General features: G+C 44.7%; 1 protein-coding gene across 2 annotated transcripts in view; it reads right to left on the bottom strand.

Moving 5' to 3' along the window:
* ADD3 (adducin 3) overlaps positions 1-14,300 on the bottom strand; it is a 1,740,558-nt gene that overhangs the window by 1,126,987 nt on the left and 599,271 nt on the right. The window lies entirely within an intron of this gene.

Raw genomic sequence — 14,300 nt, 5'->3', positions numbered from 1 at the left:
CTCTTTCACCTTTATGATTGGAATCACTGCTGGTGTAGTAGTAGTGTGGGGCTGAGTAGGCGGTTTAGCCTCTCTCTGTACTCAGCAGTAGTCATGTTGTTACACTATGGTGACTAGATCCTAGTTTTGCAGCAGAAGCAAAGCACAGCCTGCCTTTCACCCCACCCTCGGTTGGGACCCCGTCCCCCACCAAAAGGCAAAGAGTTCACTAGTTCACTCTCCATCAAATTCGACGTTAACTAACCTATTGGCCAACCAGTCATACAGGGTGGCCATTCAAAAGGAGGCTAGTCCTGACCCTGTCCACAATGTGTAGAAGCACTTTGAAGTGGCAGCAAGACATGTAGCAAATAGTTTGTCATGAGCGATAATAGCTACTCATTCAACCCGCAGTGCCACAAAGCAACTGAACAGCTGCCTGCAAGCCTCCATAAGCTCCAATCATCGTCCCACAAAACCGATAACATTAGCCATTCACCAGCACAACCACTGATACAAGACTACACCCACCCACTAACAAATCAACCGGTACAACTTCTGGCCCTCACCACAACTCAAGGAAACACACATTGCTTGCACAACCAAAACACCCTTGAGCACAGAATAGCTATGAACCCAGCTGCGCTTTACACCCCAAGCAACGTCAGATCAGTAAGACATACAACCACACTGTCACAGCCTAATGTTTCAACACTCCCACACTAATGTTGAGAACCAGGCATCGGGCCACCCATCGACAAACACATACATTGAACAGTTGCTCCTACTTTGAGGCAATCTTCCATGCGGGAAGCCCACCCCGCTGAAACAGCTCACACTTCTGTGACGGCTGTTGGTGCCTAGAAGCCAAGGACATGGCGAACATCGTGCTTTACAAATAACGAGTAACATAAAATACATGCATTGAATCAGACAAGTTGGCGACAATCATTGTGCTGCCTTAATGATTGGGGTCCTAGACGCCATGCAAGCATTGGACAATGCATTGTAGGACTGCAAGGTTTGCATGCCTGCTTTACTAGCATGCGGTTTGCTCCTGCCTGCCTAGATCAGGGGCCAGATTACAGAAACGTTGCACCAGTGCAAGTGCAAAGTTGCATGATATTAGCACTAGGGCAAAGTTTGCCCTATTTTTAAATACACTGGGACACATTAGAAAACGATTGCACCATGACAAGTGCAGTTTGACATATTAAAAACACCAGGGCAAAAATTGACCTAATGCAAAAAAGATTTTTCATGCATTTTTGTATCAGGGCAAAGTTTGCCCTATTGCTAATACCATTCCATATTAGCACTAGGGCAAACTTTGCCCTGGTGCAAAAATGCAGTAGAAATGAATCTTTTTTGCACTAGGGCAATTTTTGCCCTGGTGCTTTTAATATGCCACACTGCCCTTGTCACGGTACATTAGTTTTCTAGTGTGTCTCAGTGTTTGCCTAGTGCTAATACCGTGCAACTTTGCCCTTGCATTGGCGCAAGTTTCCGTAATCTGGCCCCAGGTGTGTATCTCTCCACTGGCTCCAGGTTGCTGCAAGAATAACATTTAAATCCCTCTGTATCATCCATAAGGCTGTCTGGGGCCGGGGGCCATGCTATCTACAACTGGCTCTCACCAAATACTCTCCCTCCAGATCTTTACACTCCTCCAGCACCAACTCTCTGTGTGTCAAACGCTTCTCTAAACAGCGAGCTGGTCACCGATCTCTTTCCTCGACAGGCTCCCTCCTCTGGAACAGCCTCCCCCTCTCTCTCCATCTTGAGCCGGATCTCCTCAAATTCCAGTAGCTCCTCAAGACTTTCCTTTTCACCTCCTCCATCCCCCTCACCCTCCCTTGCTAAACCAAATAGTCGCTCCGATTGGTGACCAGGGCCCTTATGTGTCCTTCTGGATCCTGCCACTCTACTCCCAATCACCTTCAGTCTCCGCCCACTCCCAGCACTTGCCTTTGAGCACCCACTGGCCTGTGCTCTTGCACATGCCTGCACTTATTGTATTGGCAGCCGACCACTCTTACCAAGTGATCTCCACCAGTCACCTAACAGTTGCCTGCGACTTAGTCCACAGCACTTCCCTCTGTGGAACTCGTAGCACTCACCCCCTCCCTCGTCCCCGCTCTCTCTCTCTGCACTTGCATGTTCTGGATGCTCACAAGGCCTAGTAGGACCGCCTCTTTCTTTCTCTTCATTGCTACTATATTTGCCCATGTTCCCGCCCCGCTGCCCTGTGGACACTTTGAAACGCAATTTACTTGATGTATAATCGCCTCACAAATGCACAATAAATAAAATATATAAATGTACAATTCCCAGTGAGGAAGTGCTCCATGTCTGATTTTTGCCTATGCGGGGGCATGACCATCCATGCACAGAGAAGCTTGGTGGCCCTTCAGTCGCTCTCGCACTGTCCAGCTCTTTTCCACTTTATCAACCAAGACTCTTCAAGGTACAGGCTCTGCAGGGTGGACCACTGTGCATCGCGTTCTCCAAAGATGGAGGCCTACTCCCCAAGGGTTCCATGTCATTTCATTGTGGGAGTTTTTTTCACAGGCTTTTTTTTTACCGAAGATTGTTTTACTAAAAAACTCAACACATGTTTTATTTTTACATTTTTGGGGAGGTGCGACACCCAACCCCCCCATCCCCTTGAATTTTTTTATATTTCCCCGGCAAAAGAAAATCGCGGTAAAAAAAACACGAAAAAACATCCCACGATGAAAGGACGTCGTACCTCCCCGAGCAGCCTTTGCACAGGGTTGGCTTGGTCAATGGAAGGGGTGTGCAAACGTGATGGCGTGCAAACCATGGGTGTTAGGCCAGTGCACCGTGGTGCAGGGATTCTGCTCCACTGCCCACACCGCGATGAATACATGCAAGCCCCTGCCTTCCATCCCCAGTAATCTGCATGGAAGCCTCTGGCTGAATGCTGTGTCACGTGACGTGCAACTGAAGTCACGCTCATTATAGAAAGGTACCGGTTACCTGAGGCGCTCACATTCCTTTCATGCACAATTGGCCCTGCGTCTCAGAATTTAATCCCCGTGACCCCACAGGGAATTACTGCTCTCCTTTGAAACTTGGCCAAAAGCCAAAAACCCTTGCTTAATATGAACCCTTCCTGGTCTAAGCAAAAACAGGTTCTTCTGAAATCCCATGGCCTCTCTTGCAGGCGGTTCGAAACCCTTGCTGGGAATGCGCCTCACGGCCTTCGCTCCAAAAAGGCAGGTAATGCTCAATACCGCTAATGTGAACTTACTGTCAGTGCTACATGATGGCGTCTTAATTGCCGCCAAATATAACATCCGATCTTCAAAATAGTTGGACCCAAACAGCTGCTTTGTTGTAAAGTGAATGATGTATTGATATTGATATTGATATTTTATTTGTATTGCGCTCATACACAAGTGTTTCAGAGCGCGACAAGGCAGGGGAGGGGAACAGGGGAGAACAAACCAACGATCTTACTAGGCCCAGTGACAATGAGAATGTAAACGTGCATAAGGAGAGGGAAGGGCGAAAGTGCATGGGGGAGGGGGAAAAGTGGAAAGTGCTAAGCAAGGGAAAGTAATAACAACAAAGTGGTAGCTTGTTGCATAACTTTCATTTTTTAAATCTTCAGTGGCTCGACTCCTGTCCCAGAAATGTGCACAATTTATATTCGGCTGTCATTTTTACCACCTTCTCTAATGTAGTGACCATTGGTGGTATTCGTGATAATGCAGCACATTATGCTTTACTAGTGGTATTTCTGCAACAGGAAGTAGCTACCTGAAGCAGTAAGCAGTATGTATCTGTGGTAGAAAGGTCACACTGATGAAACAATATGGAATAGCAATTTCATGCCGGTAAGATAGCTCAGTGGGTTGAGCGCTCACTGCTGCAATCTATGTGTGATCTGTAGGTCGCAGGTTCGAATCACAGCAAGTCCAATTCAGACTTTCATCCTTTTGAGGCAGATACATGAGAACCAACTTCGGTTGGGATGATAAATGTATGTAAATATGCTCTCTGTAACGCGATTTGGCTTAAGGCGCTATATAAATAAATCATGAATTATCATTCTGAGGACCTTTCCATCTAGTTGTGCGCTAATGATGGTGAAGCGGTATTTCAACACACTGGAAATCTCATGCGCTCTGAAGCCCCACAAACCTTGGCTAGAATTCGGGAACCGATTCCCTCAGGCGGGATGGAGACAGTGGGATGATGCTTCCCCATGTGTGTCCATCATGTTATGAGGAGGAGCAAAGTGTACGGGAAGCCTGACCAGGCCATATAGCAATACAAATGCACCTTTTTAGGAAATACTGCTCGTAAATCCTGCCCTGCTCCTTACACAAATGAGAACAAGAGAAAGCACCTTGCAGCAGGCTGATCGACTTTAAAGCAAATGTACTAGTACCTATCTGTCCGGCTTCTGCCTGTAAAGTATAGCAGAGCCCTCATTTCCAGTTTGGTGGTGCAGTAAAAAAGTGCTGGCAATGTAATTACTCCCACTTTCACCTCATCACCAAATTCAGAGTTTCAAAACTGAAACTTGCCAAAACTACCTGGTTGCATGCAGAGGAAGACCGTTATCACTGGTGATATTACTGCATGCTGTAATGTGGCTGTGAGGCTGAAGCGCACAAGGACACAGATACGCTGGTGTCAGACCGAGCGCAGAATGGGCAATCGCCGAAAACACAGATGACGCCTGTGCCGGTGTGGGACAGGGTGCAGAGCGAGCAAACGCAGAGCACATGGACGCCGGCTGTGCCGGTGTGGGTTAGGGTGGTGCTAAAGGACTCGACTCACTACCCATCGGCATGCCCCATATGCCTTAGCACCAGAGGCTATGGACAGGCGGCAAGGGCCCGCCAGGAATGCAGCAATGGAGGCTGAGGGGACAACCATTAACACCACTGTCATCCATGGCCATAACAGACATGGCGGACCAGGGAAAAATACCAAAAGCTGCGGTAAACATGTAACGGACTACAACATTTCCCCTTACCTGATAAGTCAGCCCCATGGAGGAGCTTGCTAACACATTTTGGCGGAGGACACCACCGACAGGGGAGGGCGAACGGCAGCCATGGAAGGGGCAGAGTCTGTGCTGTGAATGGTTTGAATGACAATGCAAGCAAGAAGGCTCCTGATTGGGTAATGACCGAAGGGAACATTATAAAAGGCTACAGGAATGGTGATACATTGTTGCGTATGGTACCTTGCAGCATAAGAAGAGATGTGGTGGCTGCTTGGTCTAAGGGGAACGTGGATCAATCATGCGTGCTCTGTGGGGCACTTAAAGAAGATTTGGCACACTTTTTTCCTGCCCCGCTTTTTCAGCGATAAGGGAGCACACATTTAAACCGGTTTTGCAGGGTTTAGGTTTTCGATTGTTCTGAGCCAGCAATGCATTATCTGTTACGGGCGGACTCTGTACAGGTGGGGTGGGCTGTATTGATTTCTTTTAAACGTGCTTTGTCTCTGAAAGAATTTGTATTAAGATTTGATGGATTCTGAACTTTGTAGTTTTGTTTTTAAGGGTTCTATTATGGGGGACACGCTTGATCCCTATCATTTTAATTATTGTTTGTATTATTGCTGTTTACTTGTTTCTTGCTGTGTTTTTATGGTATGCTTTGTTTTACTGAAATAAACAATAAACAGACAAGCATAAGACAAGCATAAGAAGAGAGAAGGAGCAGCCCCTTAGAATATCAGAAGGAACAGAGCAGACTACGAACCCACAGGAGGGTAATGGCAACAAAACCTCTGTAACTAATACAATAAATAGAACACTGTATGTACTTACTGAGTGGTGTCCTTCTGTCCATCTCACAGTGGCGATAACCAATGGAATCCAATAGCACCCCAAAACGGGGAAAATAACCGCCGGCCTGGCATGACTCTACATCACGTGGACCCTTCCCATTATGGTATATGAGTTTGCTGCTAAGACCAAAATACTGCCAAACTCTAAACGAGGCCTTTGGTAAGCAATTGGCTTCCGGGGGAGGTTTCACTCCATTCTGTAAGACTAGTCAGACAGATAGCACCGCAAGTAGAGTGCTCGCTTTGGCATGGCCAAATTCAGCCTTTCATCCTTCCGAGGTCGATAAATGAGCACCATACACTGTGGATAATAATAAGCGGCGCTCAGATACCAGAGGGTTCGTAGCGCTATATAAAATGCAAATTATTATTTATTCATTATTATTTGTATATGCAAGAGCTGTTCCAAGCGGTCAGGATCGGTTAATGTAGTCCCCCATAAACATTCATTGAAATGTAAGCACTCATTGCAAGGGCCAGCAGGGTGCTGTCCATCATCTTTAACAAGAGTACAACTACATTTGATAAAACAGATTTAAAAAGATGCAAAATACAATAAAAATAAGAGAACGCGAAGCCCAAAGTAAATAATAGAAGATATCAGGGTAAAAACATAGCTTGACTCAGTCACAAGGGGAAAAGCAGTAAAAGGCAGGATGTTTTCACCTGCCACCTAACTTCCAATAGCGAGGGAGACACATGTAAATTGGTGGGAAGGAAATTCCAAAAGCGAGGACCTGCGGCAGAGAAGGCCTGTTTCAACATCTTTGTGTGGTTCCATGTAATAATGTCCCTGCAAAAATGTCTCCTGACCAAAAAGTTGCATTTTTTTGTGGAGACAGTATCACATTGAACATGCGGGGGACACCCCCGCAAACCCTGATTTATTTATTTTTTTACAAGGGGTGCAGGCGACATCCCCGCAACCCATCCCCATACATAATGTCACCATATATAAGGTCACCAATGGCTTTTCCCAGCGACATTATGAATGGGGACATTATTACTGTTCGCCTGATCTACACCACAGTCCCTATAGGACCTCGCACCACCACTCCGTATAAACCTGCAAATGTATCTGCCACTAGCTGACTGCATTAATGTGTTACCAATGTAAATGATGTAAAATATGTATATTGTTCCTCCCTTATTTGTATTGTACCTCCCTGTAACTAAGCTCCCTGCAAGTAACAGCGCCACGATGCCCATGGCTGTTTTGTGCGCTATACAAATGTGAAAATAAATAAATAAAATACATTATCTGATACCCTTTGCACGCCCTAAACTTCCAATACTCAGCCTGCTGAGATCTTTGCTAGAAGTTTTTCCAGAGTCTCCAGCTGAAGACCGCTTCTCTGCCAGACACGCGGGTGTCCCAAAGACATGTGCCTTGAAAGCCTTGCGGGCCAGCTGGAATTGAGTTTGAAAATCCCATGTAAGGCAATGAAGTGGAACGCAAATAGCAGTGATGCGGTCAAACTTCCATCCACCCGTCACTGATCATGCAGCCGGGTGTAAAACCAGTTTGAGGGGAGGCAAGTAGGAAGCGGGGAAACCACACAAAAGTGCTTTTCCGTCCGCCGTTATGGAAGCGACTGGTGCCTCAACTACTGAGTGTAAATCTGATGTTGAAAAATATTTTTGTATCTACTTCAGTAGAGAAAGCTAAAAAAAGCATCCCTGAGTATTTCTTTTGTAACAGGAGGGAGAAAATGATAGAATAATGCAATATAAAATCTAAAGAACATACCAAAGAGACAAGAGTTGGGGTAATAATAAAAGATGAGTTCATACAAATTCAGTTTTTGTATGATTTAATTTGTGAAAATGTGCAGAGATCCAGTCCTCTACGGCACAGGGGGATGGCAAGGTTTGCTCCCTTCATCAGATCCCCAGATCCCCCAGTGGATCCATATAGATGTTGAATGGCACAGTGACAATATAGACCCATACAGCACGCCATAACAGAATGGAATGGATCTACGTGAATAAAACGAATACAAAAAGCACGATTTACAAAACTGCAAAGCCCACTTGTTCGCATTTTACAATTCAAGTTTTTCGGATTTCGGTTGTTTGTCCCCCGCTGGGTATCTTATAAATGCGGGGTACCCCACCGCAGCCCCCACAGCCCATTATACCGAACTAGGTAGTGATAAAAGTGTACCAAAGAAGCAGTGGAACTGTGAATCCGGAGGGGGACAGAGTAGGAGGGAAGGGAGCCACGTGCAAGACATTTTTCAAGGGTTGCAGTCATGCTGGTGGACCGCCAGTTGAGTTAAAACAGATTTCAGTTTAGCTGTAACTGATATCCAGTGGTAAAGTGGTGAAGTGCTATAACTTTACAAAGAACACTTCCTGAATGGTGAAAATGGTTGCAAAAAGTAAGGGAGCAGTTAACAGTAAAAGAAAAGGTAGTGGAAGATCACTCCCGACCGTTCCCACTCACTTCGACGACTGGCACTAGAGGGAGCGGGGGACACCCTTGCAACCCCTGATCCCCTTTTTCGGTATTATGGGATTCCATTTTTTATACCAGGCTGAATGCACACTAAGTGTGCATTCAACCTTTTTTCCGCTCTATTTTGGGGTAAACCCGAATGGAATCAGGGTGGATTTCGATGGGCCAACCTGGGCCAGTTGGGAACACCCGTTCAAAAAGGATGGAAACCACCTCAGGACCTGGCCAGAAGAGCAGAATGTTCCCTCCCCTCTCTGGCTTCCTCGTCTCTCTTATGCACTCTGAGGCCTATAGGCGTGTAGTGCTTAACAAAAATTAAAATAAGTAAATAAATAAATAAATGTCTTGCAAGGCACTTGCCTGGGAAAGGGAGGGCCGTAATAGTGTGATAATTAGCAAAGTATGGCTTGGTTGTTCTGGGCGGACAGCTCAGGGGCAACCCGTTTGCCTTGGAAGCAAGACACTGCAGAGGATCACAGGTTTGAATACCTGTCCTGCACTTATAGGCTGGTCTCCGGCATGAACCGCAATATAAAGGCTCAATTAAAGTTTTTTTTGTTTTTTACTTAGATTCATTTTTCTTAATGAAGGCAGAATTTTGCCAACTTCATAAATTGATAGGAAATGCCCATTGGTCAAGGAAGCTGTCTATAGAGTGAGTCAGAGGGGCCACAATAGCTTCATCAGTGGGCGGGAACAGGATCAACATTATGAGCTGTGGATTCTGTTGCCTTAAAAAGATTTATGGTCAGATAAAAAATAAAAATCACCCCATCATTAGACTTTGCGATAAAGGGCCTTAACCGGCACAGCAGAGATTTGCACGTTATATTAAACCCTTTTCTGCAGTTTTTTGATTTTCTGAATATAAATTATACATTCAACTGCACCAACAAAAAGAGAGTGGTGGCTGAAAAATGCGATTTAAACACTTTTTGAAAACCTCTGGAGAGTGAATATTTGCATAAGAAATTTGATTTTGAGTACAAGTAGCTTTTCCTACATCAATATTTGAGTTGTAAGTGGAATCTAGAGTCTTCAAAGAAGATTTGGTAGGGATATCCTAGTCAGACACAATTGTCCCTTAGGTTTTCTGATTTCTATGTTTTATTTTCTGAGATCATTACAAAATAAATGTGTTGGAAGTGGTTTGTGACTTTAAAGGAACCAATTCATCAACACGTGTTCATACAATTTGATGTTTCTCGGCTAATTAGTATATAGCTCAATTTAGTTAAACGGGGGGTATAAGGAAGCTGTTAAAAGCTTAGAGTTGCATGTTTTACTAGATATTTTCTTAAATAAAAGAGACTTTGCTTAGCACTGGAAAAGGAGGTAGATGTTACATTTCCAAGTAGTGTAATAGATAACACATCATGGTCTGACTTGCTCAGTACACTGGGTTGGTCACATTTAACTAAAAGGAGATTGGAAATAATTGAAATCCAAGTTGTTTCCTAAATAATTAGAGGTGTCATTTGTTCAGTTAAATCCAAAGAAAGTAAACGAGTTTCAAAATTAGAGATGGTAATATTTTTCACAAATTCCAATGAAGATTAAAATCTCATAAAAAGATTTTTGCGAAATAAGTAAGGTTTAAATGAGAAAAAAAATCGTAGATTTGAGAATATTCATTTTTCAAAGGAGTTGTGCGACAAAACCCATACAGATATAACATAAAAGATGGCGAGAAGGACAATGAGATTGTCAGTAGCTCAATTTCAGTAGAAAATGAGGAATTCATTGTGTTGGGATGGAAAGGAGTATATGCCACCGCCCTAGGTGCTTTCACGTGAGGCGAATCCCCAATGAAATAGTGCAGTGTATAAGGGGGAGAGAACAGCATTATGAAACTTGGTGCAGAGGTAATATTGCGCGAACAGCAGATGCATAACACTAGGAGACACATAGAAAGAAACGCCATTTTGTTGTGACGACAAAAGCACAAGCTTGCTTGACCGCGCTGCACCAGTCGAGCTCCATGGAAAGATGTCACTAGGCCCAACATCATCAAGGCAGCATGAACCCGCATCGCCAGTTCTCACGCAAGTTCACATCCCCATGTTCCTTCATTGTTGCAATCATTTAGTATCTTTCATCACAACTGAGCTACCAACAGCCCTCTAACACCCACCCAGCTAGTCCAGAGCCAGAACCCACACCACTGACCCGACTCCCACATCCCTGCATTCCATGATAAGCAAGCAACCCCCATCCTAGCACAAATCAAGTGACCATAAAAGATCTAAGCATGCACGCCTATTTCACCCCTAAGCATAAAATACATCCTTTTGTAACACGAGGTACAGGAGAGATAAATTATAGATCAAAACCAGGGTGGAGGCCTTGGGTGCGAAAGGAGCAGTATCAATGAAGCCCAGGGTCAATATGAATGTATTTCATCCTCCCTTCCCCCTGCACCCATCCCCAAGCCGCCCAGGTGCATGCCATAGTGATATAGTAGTAGGCTCAGTATGGTAGCTTAGATTAAACAATGTATCTCATGAGCGACTTGACCTTCACTCCACGGTGAGATGAGCCCAGCTGACCCATGTGGAGCCTGACTGACGGCGAAGGGACTAACCAATTGCAGCCTGGCATCCCCTATGGAGCAGGCCCATGTATATCGTCTCGCCAATCAGTGCCGCTAGTTGTTATGTGATGGTGCCACCCGGCCTTTTAAACTCTTGCTTGTACTATGATTAACCAGAACGTTCTCGAGCAGCAGAGTACGTTGCTAATATTTTGTATTCTGTACAATTAAACCTTGTTATCCTTGCAAGATATCTCCTGTCTTCCCTAGAGTGTTGTATTCACTCTGGAGTGTGCGTAATCAGGGACTTGCCTTCACTTGCTTAAATATCTAGCATTGAAATAATAGATTCCAAATATTCTTTTAATTGTTCAAAAGCTTTTCATTTACATCAGTAATGATTGAAGTAGTTAATTGCTCATCACAGTAATCATCACTCTTATTGTAAATTTGATGACATTTGAGAGGATAGGCGAACACGTGTTTCGCACTTCCTATTGCCTTTTCTCGGGTCCATAAAGATGAGTATTTTCTCGCTTCATAACTGCTCCAATGCTCATTGTGACAATCAGTCGCTATCATGGTAACCAACTATGCATTCGCCCTGGAAAACCCTAGTAAGAAGAAGATTGCTTGCTCCTGACCCATAACCTTATTTGAGGGTTCAGTTGGGTCTATTGAGGCATAACACATTGAAGTAAGTTCTTTTAAGATCCGGGCTACTCTTAGGATTGCTCAGAACTTCATATCTTAGGATAAGACAGTAGCTTATACTGTGCTCCCATTTTATGAGTACTGTCCTACTCTTCTAATCAATATACTATCCCATATGGTTATATTCAGCAAGTCCATCTGAGGTTTTTCACAAGCTCAATACTCACCTAGTAACAGGTTTTCATCCACTTGTTCCGGCCTCCTGCTTCATCATGCTCACATACCAATGCCGTTTAGTGAAATAGAAGGGAAAGACATCTGTGGGGGCCCTCTCCCTATCTAATGGGGAAAGGCTTCTATGTTGAAAACCCCAAAAAGGGGACACTAGTAATTGGGTTGTTCTCCTCCAATTACTTTTCAACCTTCTGTCTGACTGCAGCTCCTACCACCCTAATAAATGGCTCCCCAGCTGTCACTGTACCCAGCACACTGGCCATCGCCTTTGCCTTTTCTCTCTTTCTGTGACTAACAGCTGCTCAGTGCTGCCCCCTGCTGACAGGTGTAGGGAAGCCCCTAGACGCTCACACCAGAACAAATACAACTGCTAGGGAAAAAGGCCCAATATACCTCCTGCAAGGATAACAAGGTTATTTCCACACAAAAATTGAATGCGCCAACAAAGAACTGTGCTGCCGCAGAACGTTCTGCCAAAATCTACACGAGCAGCATGTTAAGAAGGTTCATAGCATCATCAGTGACATCATCACATACAGTAGACCCTGCACAGCTAGTTGGTGAGACCCTACACATAGGTCACTGTCTCCATAGGTAACGCCAGGCCATTGGGCCCAGGCCGTCCGTCCATCTTCTTCCACGTGGGTGATGCTGCATTAGTCATCTGTCACAAGGTGGCTAATTGGCAATTTTATACAAAGTAAACAATACATTTCTATCTATGTAGCAGTGCACCTGGTACAAGCAGACAGGGGCCCTAGGGAAAAGCTGAGGTCATGCTAACTCACACAATTCACTCTCTCCCAGATAGGCTTGCACCTCTCCAAGGTCTTCCACCCTCGTTCTGGGCTATCATTTCATCCCTCCCTGCACCCTGCAGCACATATCACGTGACCTAGGAGTGTAGGGAGGAAAGCCCTGCTTTTTGATTTTTTTAATCATTCAGGGGTCTAACAGGTTCATGATCAGGGGTCTGGGGCTGGCTGGTACCTTGGAATTCAGAGGTCCTAAAGCTAGGGCATTTGGGTGCTATAATTTAGAATTGAGACAAAGATGCTCAGCCCTCCTTCCGTGAACTTGCTGGGCATATTCCTCCCAGAGTGTGAAGGCTGGCACCTTTTTAGACAAAGGCGGGTTTATGGAGCTGTGTAGCTCTTACCTTTCTCATCAGTGCCCAGGATACAACCTATTCCTTTGCTCATGGTCGCGGCGTAGGCCTGAGATGCTGAATGCTGCGCTGCGTTTAAGCTTTGTGTTCCAATATGGCTGCTAATATCTAAGATGGCTGCCATCCCTGTATGTGCACTGCGTCTATAAAGCATGCAATCATGTGATCGTGTAGAGGCCTTTGACGGCACTCTCCTCCCCCGGTCTCTTAGATTATGTCTTGCAGCCTCCTCAGAACTGCAGTGTTTTGAATTTCAGAAGTGTGTGCTCTGAAAGACCACTTTGGGTGATAAAACTCGCTACAACAAAAAGATAAGGGAGGGTAGCTGGTCAATGCCAAATTTCTCCATCTAAAAAAATGTCCATCGAATGCATATTTTTGGGGGGTAAAGGGTTAACTTTTGTTCAGGTGCATTTTAAAGGGTAAAAAAGTGAAAAAATGCATTTGACGGAAATTTTTTAGATGGAGAAATTTTGATGCAAATGCATGTTGATGCAAGTAATTTTATGAAATGACCATAAACCATGAGGGAGGTATCCGCCATGAAACGCTAGATAAAAATGCCATATTCCTATTGTTCAGCTTGAAATAATGGACCAGAATAAGATGGAACGTTGTAATGGGTTTTCTGTTTAAAACACAGACTGTTGAATGGTCATGATGGAGTTTTAATATCTACATTAGGCTGGTGTACATTAACTTGATGTAAAACGTATTATCTGAAGGTTGATCCAAACTTGCATACAGTCAGGGGACAAGTCCTAAAAACAAAAATTGGGGGGACTCATTAACATACCAATTGAATGTGGCGTCACCAGAAATTAGCATATCATAGCACCCTCTAAAAAAAGGTGGGGGGACTGCTGGAAAACGTGGGGGGACTCTGACCACCCGCATGTACCCTCACCTTGAGCCCTGCATACCGAAAATGTTTGTTAACCATCTTGGGAAAATATACATGTTTATTTAAGCTAGTGTGGCCTGTTGACCCTTATTTGCAGTGGTGTTGCCAGGAATCAAATTTAGGAGGGGCACAGAGCAGGCCAAAGACAAAAGTAGGGGGCACAGACAAAAGTGGGGGGGGGCACCTGTGAGGGACCGGAGGGGGGGGTCTGTACTTCCGCTCTCTATTTGGTAGAGGAGAGGCGCAGAGGACCCCTGCCAAGATTCTCAATAAGATAGCAGTGGACGAGCAATCAAGGCCTTGCTTCTCAGGAGGTGATGTGGGCTGGTTCTTAAGTACAGTGTAGTCCGCAAGCACCCACCAAGGAATGTCCGCACACTGTATCGGTTAAAACACAGTCTTTATATAATTCATATTCACGGTTATGTACAATATCATGATAACGCACTTTGTACTCGGTTATCTACAATGGCAAATATCTACAATTCTACGTGGTACCACAATTACCATTAGATCTCTTTAAAGT

Source organism: Ambystoma mexicanum, chromosome 8 (genome assembly GCF_040938575.1).
Source record: "Ambystoma mexicanum isolate Mex_15411 chromosome 8, UKY_AmexF1_1, whole genome shotgun sequence".
In the NCBI taxonomy this organism is placed as follows: Eukaryota; Metazoa; Chordata; class Amphibia; order Caudata; family Ambystomatidae; genus Ambystoma; species Ambystoma mexicanum.
Note: the sequence above shows the minus strand (reverse complement) of the source record. Positions and strands in the feature narration are given on the sequence as shown.